Source organism: Prionailurus viverrinus, chromosome F2, assembly GCF_022837055.1.
Source record: "Prionailurus viverrinus isolate Anna chromosome F2, UM_Priviv_1.0, whole genome shotgun sequence".
Taxonomy (NCBI): Eukaryota; Metazoa; Chordata; class Mammalia; order Carnivora; family Felidae; genus Prionailurus; species Prionailurus viverrinus.
In genome coordinates, this window is record NC_062578.1 from 22359437 (window position 1) to 22377118 (window position 17682).

A 17682-nucleotide genomic window follows, 5' to 3' on the forward strand; every position below is an offset into this window, starting at 1 on the left:
ATTTGAATTTTAGGGAAACAATGAGTAATTTTTTTAGCATAAGTATGTCCCATTCCAAATTGAGACATACTAATACTAAAATTTACTGGTCATGTCTCTGGAATTAAATTTAACTAGGTATCCTGTAGTTTTATTTGCTAAATCTAGCAACCCTATGAATTTCTCATACCTAGGAGTGGAATTGCTAGGCCACAGGGAATTCACAACTTCAACCTTTAGAAGTTCTATCAAATGTCTTCTAAAGTGGAACAACTTGTCACACTTACCACCCACCAGGGGACTGAGTTCTCATTGCTTTATATTCTCACTGTTATGGACAGAATCATCTCCCCCATATTCATATGTTAAAGCCCTAACTCCCAATGTTTCTGTGTTTGCAGATTGCTCATTTAAGAAAGTAATCAAGGTTAAATGATGTAATAAGGGTGGGGCCCAAATCCAATATGACTGATGTTCTTATTCCAAAAGGAAGAGATGTCAGAGTTCTCTCTCTATATATATACAGAAGAAAAGCCATGTGAGGGCACAGTGAGAAGGTGGCCCTCTGCAAGCCAGGAAGAGATGACAAGTTGTGTTTCAATTTTCACTTAGTACAAAATATTTTTCAATATCTCTTGAGATTTCTTCTTTGACCCTGGTGTTATATAGAAGCATATTGTCTGTTCTCCCCAAGTATTTTGAAAGTTTCCATCTATTTTTATGTTATTGATTTCTAGTTTAACATCATTGTGGTCTGAAAGCAGGCATTGTATGATTTCTATTCTTTTAATTCTATTAAGTTAACTTTATGGCCCAGAATGTGGTCTGTCTTGGTGAATGCTCCAGATGAGTATGAGGAGAGTATATTCTGCCACCGGATGAAGTATTCTGTAGATGTCAATTATATCCCATTGATTGATGGTGGTATTGAATTCAACTAAGTGCCTACTGATTTTCTGCCTGCTGGATCTGTCCATTTCTGATAAAGGGATATTAAAATCTCTAACTATGATAGTGGATTGATCTGTTTGTCCTCATAGTTCTATCAGTTATTGCCTCAATATTTTGATGCTCTGTTATTAGGTGCATACACAGTAAGGATTGCTCCATTTTTTTGGAGTATTGGCCCCTTTATCATTATTTAATGCCTCTCTTAATTCCTCATAACTTTCTTTGTTATGATGTCTAGCCTGTCTGAAATTAATAGAGCTCTTACAGTTTTCTTTTGATTAGCATGGCATCTATTTCTCCATCCCTTTACTTTCAAGCCATGTGTCTTTATAGTCTTTATATTTAAGGTGAGTTTCTTGTATATGATGTATAGTTGGCTAGCTTTTTATCCACTTTGAGAATCTGTCTTTTAATTGGTGCCTTTATTTATTTATTTATTGGCCTCTTTATTTTATTTTATTATTTTTAATAATTTATTGTCACATTAGCTAACATAATTGGTGCATTTAGACCGTTGACTTTCAAAGTGACTACTCATACAGTTGGATTACTATCTACCATATTTGTTACTGTTTCCTAGTTGTTTCCCTTATTTTCTATTCCTATTTTTGTATTCACTGCTTTTCTGTGGTTTTTTTTTTTGTTTTAATCAAGCATTTTGTGATACTATTTTCTCTCCTTGCTTGCCATATAAATTATACTTTTTAAAAAATTATTTTTAGTAGTTCCCCTAGAGTTTGCAACTAATCTAAGTCCACTTTCAAGTAACATTACACCACTTCACTAGGAGCGCAAGTACCTTTGAAGAACAAAATACCCTTAATTTCTCTCTCCTTTCCTTTATATCATATATATACACACATATGTAATCAAATGTATTGTTGCTATTCTTATTTTGAACAAATTGCTAGTTCTTATATTAAGAACAAGGAAAGTTTTAAAGTTTTTATGTTGCCTTCACTTATTACCCTCTGATGCTCTTCTCTTATATAGATCTGTTTCCAAACTATATTATTTTCCTTCTCTCTGAGGAATTTCTTTTAACATTTCTTACAAAGCAGATCTGCTGGCAATAAATGCCCTCAATTTTTTTGTTTGTCTGATAAAGTATTTCTCCTTCACTTTTGAAAGATAATTCTGCAATGTAAAAATTTCAAGTTGGTGGGGTTGTTTTTCCTCAATACTTGAAATATTTCATTGCATTCTCTTATTTCCATGGATTCTGAGGGTAAGTCAGATGTAATTCTTATCTTTGCTCCTCTATAGGTAAGGGTTTTTTTCCCCCTGTTCTTTCAAGATTTTTTCTTTATCTATTATTTTTTGGAAGTTTGAATATAATATGCCCAGGTACCCCTTTTTGACATTCATCCTGCTTGATGTTCTCTGGCCTTCCTGGATCTACGGTGTCTGACATTAATTGGGGAAATTCTCAGTCATTACTGAGAAAGGAGGGAACTATTGTTTGTTTGTTTCTTTCCTTTACTTTATTGTATTCATAATGCATATATTGTACCTTTTGTATTTGCCCCAACAGTTCTTGGATATTATGTTCCTTTTTTTCAATTTTTATTCTCTTTACTTTTCAGTTTGGGAAGTTTCTATTGACATATTCTCAACCCCAGAGATGCTCTCCTTAGCTGTGTCCAGTCTAATGAGCCCATCAAAGCCCTTATTTATTTTTATTATAGTGTTTTTGTAGCATTTCTAATATTTTTTGGAGTTTCCAACTTTCTGCTTACATTACCCATGTGTTCTTGCATGTTGTCTTCTTTTTCCATCAGAGCCCTTAGCATATTAATCATAGTTGCTTTAAACTCACATTCTGATAATTCCAGCATCACTGCCATGTCTGAGTCTTGTTCAGTATGTTTGCTGTGTCTCTTCAAACTGTGTTTTTGCCTTTTAATATGCCTTATGACTTTTTGCTGAAAAGCAAAAAATCATGATGTCATTGATGTTCTCCAGTAAATATACCTTTAGTCACGTGGTGGTAAAATTTCTGGAGAGGGGAAGTGTTTATAATCCTATGATTAGGGCTTGATCTTTTAGTCTGCCTTTTTGTCTGTCAGCTGTGAATTTCATAAGTGATTCCTGGTTTTTTTATCCCTCTTAAGTGGGACAGTAGGTTAGAGTGAGCTGGGGTTGGGTATTTCCTTTCCCCAGCGTGGAAACCTAGAGGGGCCAAAGATTAATATTTTCCTTCTTCTGGGTTGGTTAGACACTGATTAAACCCCAATAGGTTAGGCTCTGTTAAAATAGTTTCTCTTGAGGAAAGGCAAGGAGAACAGAATGCTCTTGAGTATTTCAAACTGGTTACATTTCCCCTCACCTTGCCTGAAACAGAGGGGGATTTTTCTCCTTTATTCAACCATGAGGAATTAGTAGATCTCTTGGAGGTAAAATACACAAAATGTGAGGGCCTCTTTATTTCTGAACCCCTCTTGACTTTTAAGCTCTCACATTTGTCCACTCTGAGCCTCTAGCAATTTGTCAGCTACAGTTTAGGTTTTCCTAGCCTGATACTCGTTGTTGTGAAAATGTCTGCTTGTGGGTTTCTATTCTGGTAAACTGTGATACTCTGTCTTCATCTGTCTGTCTCTCCAGTTTTGGGGGTAATAGTTTTCCAGGTAACCTCACTTCTCTTTTGGATCTGAGAAGAGTTGATTTCTCAGTTTGTATAGGATCTTACTTGTTGTTAGTCTGAAATGATGATTTCTAAGTTCCTTACATGCCACATTGAAAACTGGAAGTGCAGACATCTTCTATTAGTATTCTATTAATTTATCTATAGACTTCATTTGGGTTTTCTATGGAAGTAATCATATTATCTGTCAATATAACTAGTTTAGTTTCTCTTTCACAATTTTATATTTCTTTTTCTTGTTTTACTGTACTAAGACCTTGAAGACACTGTTGAAGAGAAGCAACGATGTTGAGTATGGTTGTCTTTTTTTTAATGTTTCACCATGGACAACAATGTTTACATTCTATTCCTATTTTACTAAGAAGTTGTTTTTTTATATGAATAAATATTATATTTTATTAAATGTTCTGCATGTTTTGAGATTTCATATGATTTTTCTCCTTTAATCTGGTAATGTGGTAAATGATAGTTATAGACTGTCCAATGTTAAGCCTTCCTTGAATTCCAACTTGTTTGATGTACAAACTTTTTAAAACATCACTAGGCTTGCTATTATCGTACTTAGGATTTTTGCATCTGTAAGCATGAATGAAATTTTACTATATATTTTTTATTCTTCTGTCCTGTCCAAGTTTATGTTTGAAGGTTCCACTATCCCTTAGAATGAGTAGGGAAGTGTATAGTCAATTTATGTTTTGGTAACATGTAACTCCAAAATTGAAATGACTTAAATATGAAATATTTACATCTTTCACATGGGTCTGAAGATCAGCTTCAGCAAAGCTGCATAAGGCTGTGTGCAGCTGGGTTCTAGATGTCTTCTCATTCCAGGACTAGCCTGAAGAGCAGCCACTCTCTGAGAATGATCTTCACACATCCAAGCTCAAAGTCAGTGAGAGATTCACCTACAAACTACCACAGGGAGTATTCCCTTTTGTTGTGTTTTAGAAAACCTTACAAATAATAGAAATACTCTGTTTCTTGAATATATGGTGGTGATGCTTTATTAAAACCTCTGAACCCAGTGTTTTCTTTGTAAAGGAATTTTAACTATTGATTTACTTAATGGCTATGTGTATGTTCAGATTTTCTATTTCTTCTTGAATCTCTTAGGTAAGTTACATTTTTCTAGAAATATATAAATTTAATTTAGCTTTGCAAAAGTGTTGGAATAAGACTGTTTTTCATGTTATTTAATTGTTTTTTAAATTCTGCTGGATTCACACCTATTTTTGCTTTGTCATTTCTAATGCTTTTTGTCTTTATTTTACTGCTCCATATCACCATAGGTTTATCTTTTTACATAATTTTTTTAAAAACAATTTTTATTATATTGATCTTTTTTGTATTCTTTATTTTTCTTTACAGTGAATTTTTAATCCCATTTTCTAAAAACACTTTAAAGTTATCCTATATGTGATGAGAAGCACTAATTTTACCTCCATTTTGGCTGTATAAAAAATGCCCAATTTTTATCATTATGTCAATGGTTGGAAAAGTTGTTAGCAATTGAGTGCAAATATTTATAGTGGAAATTACCTGCAGTATAATCATCTTCCATGCCACCTAAAATAATCTTGACAAATTTAGGTACGTTCTTAAACTAATTAAAAAATCCCAAATAGCTTTTTCTGAAATAAGTATGTACATGTCGCAGAGATGTTTCTGTTTTTGTTTGCAACTTAATAATAACCATACATGTTGTAACACACACAGGTATGCTTCTTTTGTTCTAGTAAATGTCACTTCTCCGTATCAGTGCTACCCAGTATGACAAAATGCATAAGGCAAAAATATTTATGGAAAGTAGGTGTTTGAGAGTAATTATTTTATTTATTTATTTATTTATTTATTTATTTATTTATTTTTATTTGAGAGAGAGAGAGAGCACACTAGTGGGGAAGAGGGGCAGAGGGAGAGAGAGAGAGAGAGAGAGAGAATTATAAGTGGTCTCCATGACATGTGGTTCAGTCCCACAACCCTGGGATCATGACCTAAGCTGAAATAGAGTCAGACACTTAACCAACTGAGCCACCCAGGCACCCCAAGAGTAATTATTTTAAAATGTTAATGGTTGTGTATGCATCAGAGAGACCATTACAAATCATACAGCTATCGCTAAAAAAAAAATTTTAACATTAAATTATTTTAAAGTTTTCTATTTATTATTCATATTTTTATAAAATTTTAAATGTCATACTTATTCTAAATCATGGCTCACTAATTTAGTTTCTTTTCTTCATTATGTAGACTCTCTCAAGCCATATGTTGTCTACTCTATTTTGTTCTCATTCTTTTACATTAATTTTTTACATTGAAGGATCTCTTTCTCTTTTCAGTTCTTTTCAGTATATAGTAACTTCAGTGAGTATCCTTGACATTTATAAAATGTAGAAAATAAGAGAGGAATACAAATAAACAGAAGTATAACAACAGGTAATTTTCTACCTCTTACATAAGACAACATGATTTCTTTCATTTTTGTGAGGCAAAGTAGGAAAGATAGGACATGTTATTGTATTTCATGTACTATTTCTAAAATATAAATAAAAGTATATAATAGGTAAAATTACATGATATCTCTCGGCTTAATATACTTTATTGCTAAACTATGATTATAATTAATTAAATCATTATGGAATACCCAACATGTAAAGGGACAATGAAAGTTACTTTATGTTTTCTTCTTTAAAATATTTTTCATAATTCACAGGAAAATATTCTGTTTCTGCAGCACATTGAAAATTACAAAATTGAGATGTACAAAGTTGTTTGATAAGAAAGTTGAACAAATCTTTCTTACCAAATTACCACCTTCGTCTCATCAGAAAAGAAAAATAAAATTGAGGCAGCAAAACAAGATTTTCTTGTTTTACTCAAGGTGAACATACAAAACATAAAAATTAAATTCCTAAGGATGAAACTTTTCTTATTTTTTAGTCTTTTTAATAGATAATTGCTGAAACAAAAAATGATAGGGTCATTATTATGCAAGCTTACAGGTCAACCAGTAGTCATGTCCTCTCAGTGACTTCCCTGAACACTATGTGCTTAATATCAGGGCTTCAAAATACAAAAAGCAGAACTGAAATAAGAAATAGACAAACTCATAATTATAATCAGAGATTTCAGCATCCCCCCCGCCTAAGTATTAGATACAAGTAAGGATATAACAGAAAGGATTGAACAGATTTGAACCAAGGAAGGCAAGTGTAGGCTGGAAATGTTGTATTAAGTTAGAGAGTCAGGATCATGTAGGGAAAGGAGAAGGAATCAGAAGAGGGAGAGAACAACAATGTAAACATGAATATGGTCAATGAGTGAAGACTCCTGAAAATGCTGGAAAGGATGGGAGCAAATGCAAGGATGGTGAGTGAGTCAAGGCAAAAAGACAGGCAAGGATAAAAGGGAGAATGAAGATTGAGGAGCTTTTGAGTTGAGAGTGAAATTAAAGAAGCCTATACATCCTTCTCCTTTCCCATAGATGGGTGAGTTGCTTAGTACCACTGCAGATACTATGTGGTCCTGCAGATGAATGCCAGTACAGATTGATGGTGTCCAATCATTAGTGTAGATGTTTGCAAGGCTCCCTCTCTTCCATTTCCTCAATCTTTCCCTCCTTTCCTCAAGTTAAAAATCCACCCCCCCCCCGGACAATCTTATGCATGTTAATTACTTTATATAATCTTGCTACTTTAACTATAATCTTGCTAGGACTCCTAAATTTATAGCTAGCACAAATGACTTGTCCCTTCCAGATCCTTATGTCCAGTGTTGATGCCTTCTACTTTGCTCTACCTGAAAAACTTTACAAATCAACATGTTCAGAAACATACCTATGGTTTACATCCATTGTCATATAACTCACACACAAGCATCCACTTACTGAAGCCAGAAACTTAAGAGTTACACTAAATTTGCCCTTTCCCTTATTCTATATTGAATTAGTCAGCAATTTCTATCAGAACCTCCTCTTCTATCGCCCCTACCAATGCTATTTTCCTACTGCTAACATTTTGTGGGCTTTTGTCAGTTTTCCCTTGTAGAAGAACCAGAACTTCCTAACTATTAACAAAATGAAAAGGCAACCTACTGAATGGGAGAAAACATTTGCAAATCTTATATCTGATATGGGGTTAATACCCAAAATATATTTTAAAACTCATATAACTCAATAGCAAAATAAACAAACAACCTGATTTTAAAATGGGCAGAAGATCTAAATAGATATTTTTCCAAAGAAGACATGCAGACAACTAACAGGTACATAAAAAGATGCTCAACATCACTAATCAACAGGGCAATGCAATTTAAAACCACTCTATACCTCACTATTCCTGAAATTCCTACTCATCCTTTAGATCTCCCCTCAAAAACCTTCCCCATAAAGCTTTCTAAGATTCTTCCAGTCAGTCTTAAGTGCTCCTTCTCCTATATACCTCTGTGCACTTTCAGTTTCATAAGATTAGGGCTGAAAGAATTTGGTACAAATAAAATTACTATAAATCAGGGGCGCCTGGGTGGCTCAGTCAGTTAAGCCTCTGACTTCAGCTCAGGTTACGATCTCACGGTCTGTGAGTTCGAGCCCTGCGTCGGGCTCTGGGCTGATGGCTCAGAGCCTGGAGCCTGCTTCCAATTCTGTGTCTCCCTCTCTCTCTGCCCCTTCCCCATTCATGCTCTGTGTCTGTCTCAAAAATAAACGTTAAAAAAAATTAAAAAAAAATTACAATAAATCAGAGCATGCCTTCACATCAATAAGATTATACAAAGATTTCCAAAGTAAGAAGATGGAAGTAGGAAGGAAATTTCAGAGGAAAGGGAGTTTGGCTACTGGTCGAACTCTCTCTAGGAGAGAAGACAGGGTAGGAGCAATAAGTGATAATACAGTGTCCAGATAGATTGTAGTATCTGAGAGTAGAGATCAGAGCCTCTCTCCCTGAGCAGACCCTCAGGGAGGGATGGAACAATAGGAGAAACATGGCAACAGAGTGGATCTCAGCCAACACAGCCGCTTAGGATGGAACAGAAATAGGATGATGACATCATGGGCCCGAAAGGTGCACATAGATAGGGTCTCAGCCACACAGTGAATTCTCAGAACCCATGGGTCTTGTGGCAGCAAAATTGATTTCTGTGCACCAAGGAAGGGCACAGAAGTAGCAAGAAGAGCACTAGAACTAGGGCCCTCACATTATTGGAGCCAGCAATAATGCATCATGACTTCCCTAGGCAAATGACATTGAATCAGTTAAGATCTACCCTTGGTATTGCTTAGGTGTCCAACCTTTTTCCTCATCTCCAACTCCAAAGGTAAATTGCAACTGATAGCTGGTCTTGGTAGCCATGCCAGGTCATGGTGATTTTACTGGAGCGTTTAGAAAAATCTTTGCTCACTGCATAGAAGGAGGTTCTGGAAGAGACAGTCTCTTTCTGTCTCTGTTGCTCTCTCTTGATATCTCTGCAACCCTTGTAGCCATCTTAGTCATAAGGCAAGACAACCTGAGAGCAACATAGGGAAGAGCCAGAGAAAAAGAGGAAAACCAAGGTCCTTCATGAGTGTGACAGTCTGAAATCGTGAGGAAAGGTGAATAGATGTAATAGCAACAAAGAAGCGGCAGAAGATGGTGGGCCAAGGGAGGTATTGGGACATCTAAGAGAGGGATTAAGCGGGGAAGGCCTAGGATGTAACTAAGCTGGCTGAGTAAGCCTGAAGGATGGGGTGGGGAGGGGATTGGAGGGGTGGGCAGGGTAGGACAGCCAGCAGGGAGAAGCCCCATGATGGCTTGTTAGGCTTGTTATCCAGTCCTCCGTATGCATGGGAAGAGAAAGGCCACTTCAGGAAGCGGCACAGTCTTTCATTATTGGCCAGATATTCCACACACAGAGATTAAAAATTGCATTTAATGAAGGCACTTAGCATAACACTAATCATCTCTTTTTACTTTGAAAACACAAAGACATACGGTGCCTATTTTATGCCTTAAATGTTTGCCTTAATCTGCTTCAAAATGCAGTCACCAGTCACCGTACAACCTGGCTTGCTGAGCCATTTCTACGGGAAAACTATGAGCTGGTTGTAAAGACCATTTGATTAGCCTAACCATAACTGGCAGTATTCTTTTTAAAATTTCCTTTGCAAGGCCTGATATTTTATGACAACTTTCTGCTCTGTTTACTAAAAGTTTGAGATGAAAAAAATTTTTTTTAATCTTTTGATTTAATTGCTTCCTTCCCTGTGTTGACTAGTTTCTTTTGGCTTTTATTCCTCACTTGTGTTTATTTTTGTTTACTACCTTGAAGGTTGTTACCCAACCTAGCTGCAGCTTCACTGTCAATATACAAACTTTGCAACCTCGTGGGCACCATAAGCCCCCTCCACTGAAGACCCAGAATGAGAGCATTGGATCACATGTCCCGGATGTTCTCTAACAACTAGTTAGACCTAAGGTCTTTGTTTCAATACTTCTCTTTGAGAACTAAGACTAGTATATGTAATATGGAATGATAAAACCAAAACTTGGACTTTAAGATCCAATGGATCTCTTTTTCCTAACTATGACTTCTAGAGAAAGTTATTTAACTTTTCTATGCCTCAATTTCTTATTTGTAAAATGAGGGTGACAATAATGTTCATCTTTCACAAGTCTTAGTGATGTGGTTTGAAGTGTTTGGGTTCGGAGCTGGTGGCCAAGAAAGAATTCTTGTGACGTCTTCAGTGCAAAAAAAGTGGTCTTATTAAAGCACAGGGAGAGCCAAAGCATAAGAGACTGTTAAAAACTGAGAACAAACTGAGGGTTGATGGGGGGTGGGAGGGAGGGGAGGGTCGGTGATGGGTATTGAGGAGGGTACCTTTTGGGATGAGCACTGGCTGTTGTATGGAAACCAATTTGACAATAAATTTCATATATTGAAAAATAAAAATAAAAATAAAAAAGTTGAAAAGCACAGGGATAGGACCCGTGGGCAGAAAGAGCTTCACTGGGGTTGTGACAGGTCAATGATTGTATAGCCTGGAGCTGGGGGAGGTAAAGGCAAGTGGAAGTTTCCAAAAGGACTTTCATATACTAAAGAATTCTTAGAGGCTCCTAGAGGCATAGCTATTGTCAAGCTAAGGTTGTTTTTCCTCGTAGCAAAACATTAACTAACATTAAGACAGTTGGGAGTTCCTGGAAGAATGGCCTATCTCCAGGATCTGTCAATGGGCTGTGGGTTATGTGGAAATTTAATTTTATCTCCAGTTCCTTCTGCCTTTGTTTCCCACATCATTATGATGGTTAGGTGAAATAATGTATTATGATGTCTGATAGAATAAGTGTTCAATGAGTAGTAATTTCCTCCTCTAATTTTCTTCAGATAGGTAAAGACTCAATTTTTTAAAGCAATAGAAAGACTTCATTTGGGTCTTCAGTTCCACATTGCTTATGCCTCTGTGGCTCATGGGAAATAGAAAATGTGTTTCCAACCAAGGTCTAATCTTGGCCTTTATGTCCGATTTAGACTTTCATCATCCAACTTTCCCTGAAATTATCTCTCTTTTCTTCAAATAAGTCATTAAGGTCCCCTTTATGATGACCTATTAAAGTCACACTAAATGGACATTAAAGGACCACCATGTGCCATATAGTGCACATATAACAAAGACTTTTTTCTAATGCACTTTGCAATTGGCATCACTTCAAATAATATGCCGCACTCATTAATATTAAACTTGCAAATGAAAATAATTTTCTTTCATTGCTGAATGTTTAAAGCACAGTATGGATGACCTGTGTCTCTTTGAAAAGTTTTCCCTAAAATGCTGCTGATGTTTTTTTTCTCTTTAATCTATTTCCCTGAGCAGTAGAGGCATCCCAACCTGTGTCACCAACAATCACCATTAAGTGACAATTGCTGCATATTACAGTGGAACAAAAAGCATTGAAATGAAAGTCAAGAGACTTGGTTTTAGCCCCAGCTCTCCTATCAACCAGCTGGGAGAATCTGAACTAGCTTACCAAATATTCTGCTACATTTAGTGATTAGAACAGAATTGCTCTTTCCTAGTCTTGAGCCAACATTAACAGTTTGTTACTTAGGAAAAAAAGAAAAAAAAAAGTGTTTCACATCAGATGAATCAGAGTAAAATGTTTCTTAACTGCAGAATTCCTCAGGGCCTTTAGTACACTAATGATATGATGAATCTTTAGAAAAATGTGTATGCTGAATTTCCCAAATTTTTGAACCAGTCATTACTATTTCATGATATTACTGCAGAAAATGGAAGACAATTTGGGAAATCTTCACGGGACAGTTTCTGAAGTCCCTTCCTCTACCATAATTCTGACTACTGATTGATTGATATTTAAATAACATTGGATTAGTTCTTGCTATATACTAGACAATGTAGTAGCATTGGAGACACTGAGAAGAAAGATAAATTCTCTTTCTCCCCAAATTTACTAATCTAGTTAGGGAGAAATATGATAACAGAGTTATTCAAATGTAAATCATTTCTTAATTTTATTCATATTCCCTCCCCACACCCATCCTTATTATTAGGTGGAACTAGGTATGTGTACAGTGAGGGTCAGTCAAGCCTCTTCAGTGACCGTAAGTTGTTTACGCCAGCAAAGGAAACCCTTCTGATCATTCCCACTGCTCTCCTAGAAGAGGTGCTTAATAACTATTTCTCATTTTAGTCATCTTTAAAGGGAGGGATTGTTGCAAGGGATATTCTACTACATAAAGAGATCTCACAAACAAGAAAAATATAAATACCTCATTAGGGAGAATAAGTGGAGAAAGGACACACGAACTAAAAATCTACAAGGATAAAATAAATCTTAAAATGAAATGAAGTATCATATAGTATAACATAGTATGATAGGATAGGATATAATACGATTCACACACACACATACACCAAGCACCAGGGTGGACAATGGAAATGATAAAAAATGACTACACAAAATTCTTTTCCTCAAAGATCTGATAGATTTACAAGAAGACAGACACATAGACAAGCAATTACAAAACACTGTGGTAATGGTAAAATAGAAAGTTCCCAGAGTCCTACTGGAGAAGTTATCTCTCTCTGGACCATGCTTACAAAGGCATCTTAGGAGAAGTGGTGTCTTAGCTGAGTCTTGAAGGACCTAGACCAACAAATGAGGGAAATGAGTCTAATAAGTATTCTTCTTTTTCTGTGGCATGATCTAAAAATAGTATGGCCCAGTAAGACCCCAAATTTGTGAAACTTACTGATTGTCATTTACAAGTAGAAATAAAGACTGTCTTCCTATCCTTTGGCTTTATTCCTAAAGCTTCTCTTTGGGTATTTACTTTTTTTATATACCATTAGTCCCTTAATGCACAACTGTAAATATCTTAATTAGCCTGTTTTCGAACAAAGGGCTATAGTGAAGTGTGTTTAACAGATTGAAGCCCACTTGTTAGGTACAACACCACATCCTCTTGACCCACCTGATTTTAACCAAGGAATATTGAACAGTTACCTGTACTCTGCTGCATATCTCTGTGTGGCTTCTCCTAAGCTCTAGGGAGAGCCTATGGGCAGGGACCATCCCCAAATAGGGAGGCTTTAATGTCTCCAAGCGCAGCGGAACAGGACATCATAGAATGCTTCAGTCTCCCTATCCTGAAGTGGGACAATTGTGATATGAATTCTTCATGGCTCCTCAGAGGGACCACCAGCAAGATTGCATCCCACAGGTTAACTCATCAAAGCACTGTTGATTGGTCTTCCTACCACTCTCTCTGTGGCATGCAGAATAGTCCCCCAAAGATGTCCACATCATAATCCCCAAATACATTACTATATTACCTTATATGGCAAAAGAGACCTTGTAAGTATGATTGAGTTTAAGGACCTTGAGATGGGGCAATTATCCTGGATATGGCACACTATCCTGTGATCCTCCTGGATCAAAGGAGGCTTCAAATGCACAGAACCTTTCCTGACTGTGGTCATAGAGAGATGTGACTGGGGAAGAATGGTCCTAGGGATGCAATGTTGCTGGCTTTGAACATGGAAGAAGGGTTCATGAGCCAAGGAATATAGGCATTGTGTAAAGCTGGAAAAGGCAAGGAAACAGGTTCTCCCCTGGAGCTTCCAGAAATGAATGCAGCCTGCTGACATCTTGATTTTAGCCCTGTGAGACCTCTGTTGGACTACTAATCTACAAGGCTCTAAAATAAAAAGTTTGTGTTGCTTTAAGCTGCTAAGTTTGTGGTAGTTAGTCACAGAAGCAATAGGAAATAAAAATGCCTGTCTCACTTTTCTATTTCTTCACTTCTGTTTCTTAGAATAATCTCTGAGATAAACTACCTGCAGCCAAGTCCTTGTCTCAGGGATCAAGAGAACACAAAGGACATGCCCTTTATTGAGGAAATAAGAAATGCCAATTGTTTGGGACACTGTCATATTTGGATAGTTTTAATGATGACTGTTCTCTGAAGTCCAGGATACAGAGGAGGCGATGTTGCCATGGAACAGACTCTATACTTTTGGTGGAGATGATAAGCTTCCAGAGTAGCAGAAGCCAGAAGACACTGCAAAGATAGACATAATTATCATAGTGGGCAGCTAGGCCAGAGGAGTCAACAACAAAGCTTGGCCTATCTTGATCCATCATGACAACTAATGGGTCATTATGTTAGGGATGAGATAGGTGGGCAGTAAAATACATGAAAATGTGGCTCTGACTCTCATTTCACCTATCACTATTGAACTGACATTGCTCCCTCACATTCTACCTATGAACTCAGGAATTTCCGTGTGACCAGCTGATGTCAGAGGAAAATTGACAATTTTCCATAACCATTTCCATAACCATCCATAGCCCTCACTTAATGGATGGGTTGGCTCAATATATTGGTGCAAGCCAAAAATGGACGGCTGCTAAATTACAGTCCCACTCAGAGTTGGCCCTAAAGGATAGTGAAATCCTCTCAGTGGAGGATTTCTCAGGGAAATCCTCTCAGTGGGTAGAACTGCAAACATTCCAGGTCATCAAATTTGTATGAAGGAAGAAATGGCCTGGGAAATAATATAAACAGATCTCAGCGGTTTTGATGGTTGATCAAGAGCCTGGAATATTAGGAGAATGGAGGCAAGGAATTTGAGGGGTGAAATGTGTGACTGGACTTGTGAAGTAGCACAAATTGTGAAGATGTCTGTGCTCACATCATGCTCCCCAGAGACTAAACTTCATAGAGAATATACTCATGAATCCAATGGGCTGGACATTAGCCAGGTTCCATCTTTGTTCACCCCAGTGTACAAGAGGACCGTGAACAGAGTACCCCTAGTGTAGTGGTGAAAGCTATTCATGGACCCAAAACATGAGCTCTCTCTCACCAATGCTACTGCTGAAGACTGACCTATCAGCAGCAGGGACCAAATTTTAGTGCAGATGTTCCCCCTTAACACCAGACTTATACAGCCAACCTCCTCTTAATATCTCCACATACATACTGAATAAACATCTCAAGAAGAAAGAAAGAGAGGAAGGGAGGGAGGGAAGTATAATAGATTGAATAGTATCCTCCAAAAAGATAAGTCTAAGTGTTAATGTCTGGTACCTGTTATTGTGACCTTATCTGGAAATAAGGTCTTGGCAGACATAATTAACCAATTAAGTTAAGGATCTCAGGATGAGAAGATTCGAGATTTGGGGTGGACCTTATAAGAGAAAGGAGAGGAAGATTTGAGACACAGAGATGCTGAGGGAAGAAGCAATGGGAAGACAGAGAGGTTGGACTTATGCTTCCACCAACAAAGGAACACTTGGAGCCACCAGAAGCTGGAAGGAAGGAAGGATCCTTCCCTAGAGCCTTCAGAGGGAGCATGGCCCCATGGACACTTTGATTTCATACTTCTGACTTCCAGAGCTGTGAGAAAGTAAACTCTTGCTGTTTGAAACCACCAAGTTTGTGCTAATTGGTTGCAGCAGCCCTAGAAACCTAATACAGGGGAAATAAGACAAATAAGCAAGTGCTGCAAATACTTGAAAAGAGCTCACTCTTAATGTTTATTTAGTTGTTTTGAGAGAGAGAGAGAGAGCGCGCGCGCACATGAGCAGGGATGGGGCAGAAAGAGAGGGAGAGAGAGAATCCTAAGCAGGCTCTGCACTGTCAGCACAGAGCCCGATGGGGGCTGGATCCCATGAACCGTGAGACCATGACATGAGCCAAAATCAAGAGTTGGACACACAACTGACTGAACCACCCAGGCACCCTGAAAAGAGCTTAATCTTTGCTCTAATTTATAAACTGAGCGCTAGTAAGTGATAGCAGTGATACCTTCTAGACTGAAACAGGAAGAGGGAATTCTGGTGTCCTCCCTTAGCTGTGCTACCTCGAGGTTCCACTGCATTGTGGGTTGTGTGCACTCACTGGATAAATCTTTTCTCCATTAACGGAAATAAGAAAGTTTCCTTTGCATTGTTCTGTGAAGTGTATGTGGGAAATTGTCCTGTAAGAATGCAATGAAGACTATTTGATTCCAAATAGTTAACACAATTTTTATATGTATGGAATAAAGAAAATAGATTTTATTTTAGTCCTAATGCAGCAGAGATCAAAGAAAATGGAAAACACAGATGAGTGTAATCCCCACCTAGAATATATAGTGAAATGAACTTAATAAGCAAATTGGCGTCTGGCCTCAATGTTAGGTTTCAGTTCTGCAGGTAGAATAATTCTGTAAAAACAAAACTAACATTTTTAGTTCTCAATTTTGTTAATTAAGCAGGAAAGTTGGAAGGAAAACTTTATTCTACTGGTTCTTAGGCAAAGATGTATGGTGAACAGGTTTAGGATGTGCATCTCAGAAATTCAAACATAGAGAAAAACCTACAGATGTTCTGGTACTTTTGAACATTGGTATTCAGGTGTAAGTAATACAGATTCACTCGCTTATATGTGATTTTATTAACTACCCATTTTTACTATCCGCAATCACTCCCTGGTGAGCTCATCTAAGTTTCATGGCTTTAAAATACCATTTTACTGCCAACAACTCCCAAATTTATATCTCCAGCTCAGACTTCTTCCCTGAACACCAGACTCATACATCCAACTGCCTCTTGACATCTCCACATACGTACTGAATAAACACCTCAAACTTAACATGTCCAAAACCCCTCATGTCCGCCCCACGCCTGCTGCAGTGGCTCCCTTCTCTGCGTTCATTAGTGGAATCTCCCAGTTCATTGTCACTGGGTTTCCTCTCACATCCCACACTCAGTCCTTCATCACTCAACCATCTCTCCCATTGGAATACATCCCAGTTCTGAGCACTTCCACGACTGCCTCCCTAAGCCAGTTCCAGCATCCTGACCTGACTCTTGTAGTAGTTTTCCAACTGATATTTCTGCTCCCACCCTCCTACAATCTAATTCTCAAATAGCTGCAGGAACGATCCTTTTATTTGTTTATTTTTTATTTATGTACTTTTGAGTGAGAGAGAGAGAGGGTGGGGAGTACAGAGAGAGGGGGACAGAAGCAGTCTCTGTGCTGACAGCAGAGAGCCCAATATGAGGCTCAAACTCATGAACCATGAGATCATGACCTGATGCCGAAGTCAAACACTCAACCCCTGAGCCACCTGCGTGCCCCTTATTTATTTAAAAAAAATGTTTATTTACTTACTTAGAGAGAGAGAGAATGGGTCAGTGTGAGTGGGGGAGGGGCAGAGAGAGCATCCCAAGCAGGCTCCACACTGTCAGAGCAGAGCTGGATGTGAGGCTCAATCACACAAACCATGAGATCATGACCTGAGCTGCAATCAAGAGTCTAATGCTTTAATTGACTGAGCCACCCAGGTACTCCAGGAAAGATACTTTTAAACATAAGTGAGAAGCACTGACAGTGTGGGGCTTGCTTGGGGTTCTCTCTCTCTCTCCCTCTCTGTCTCTCTTTCTCTCTTCTTGTTGCTCCTTCCAGCTTGCACTAGTGCATGTACGCTCTATCACACACACACACACACACACATACTAAATACATAAACTTAAAAAAGAAAATAAAATTCTTGAAAAAACCATAAGTGAGATCATGCCATTCTTTTGCTCAAAATCCTGCAGTTTCTTTCCTTCTCACCCAGAGTA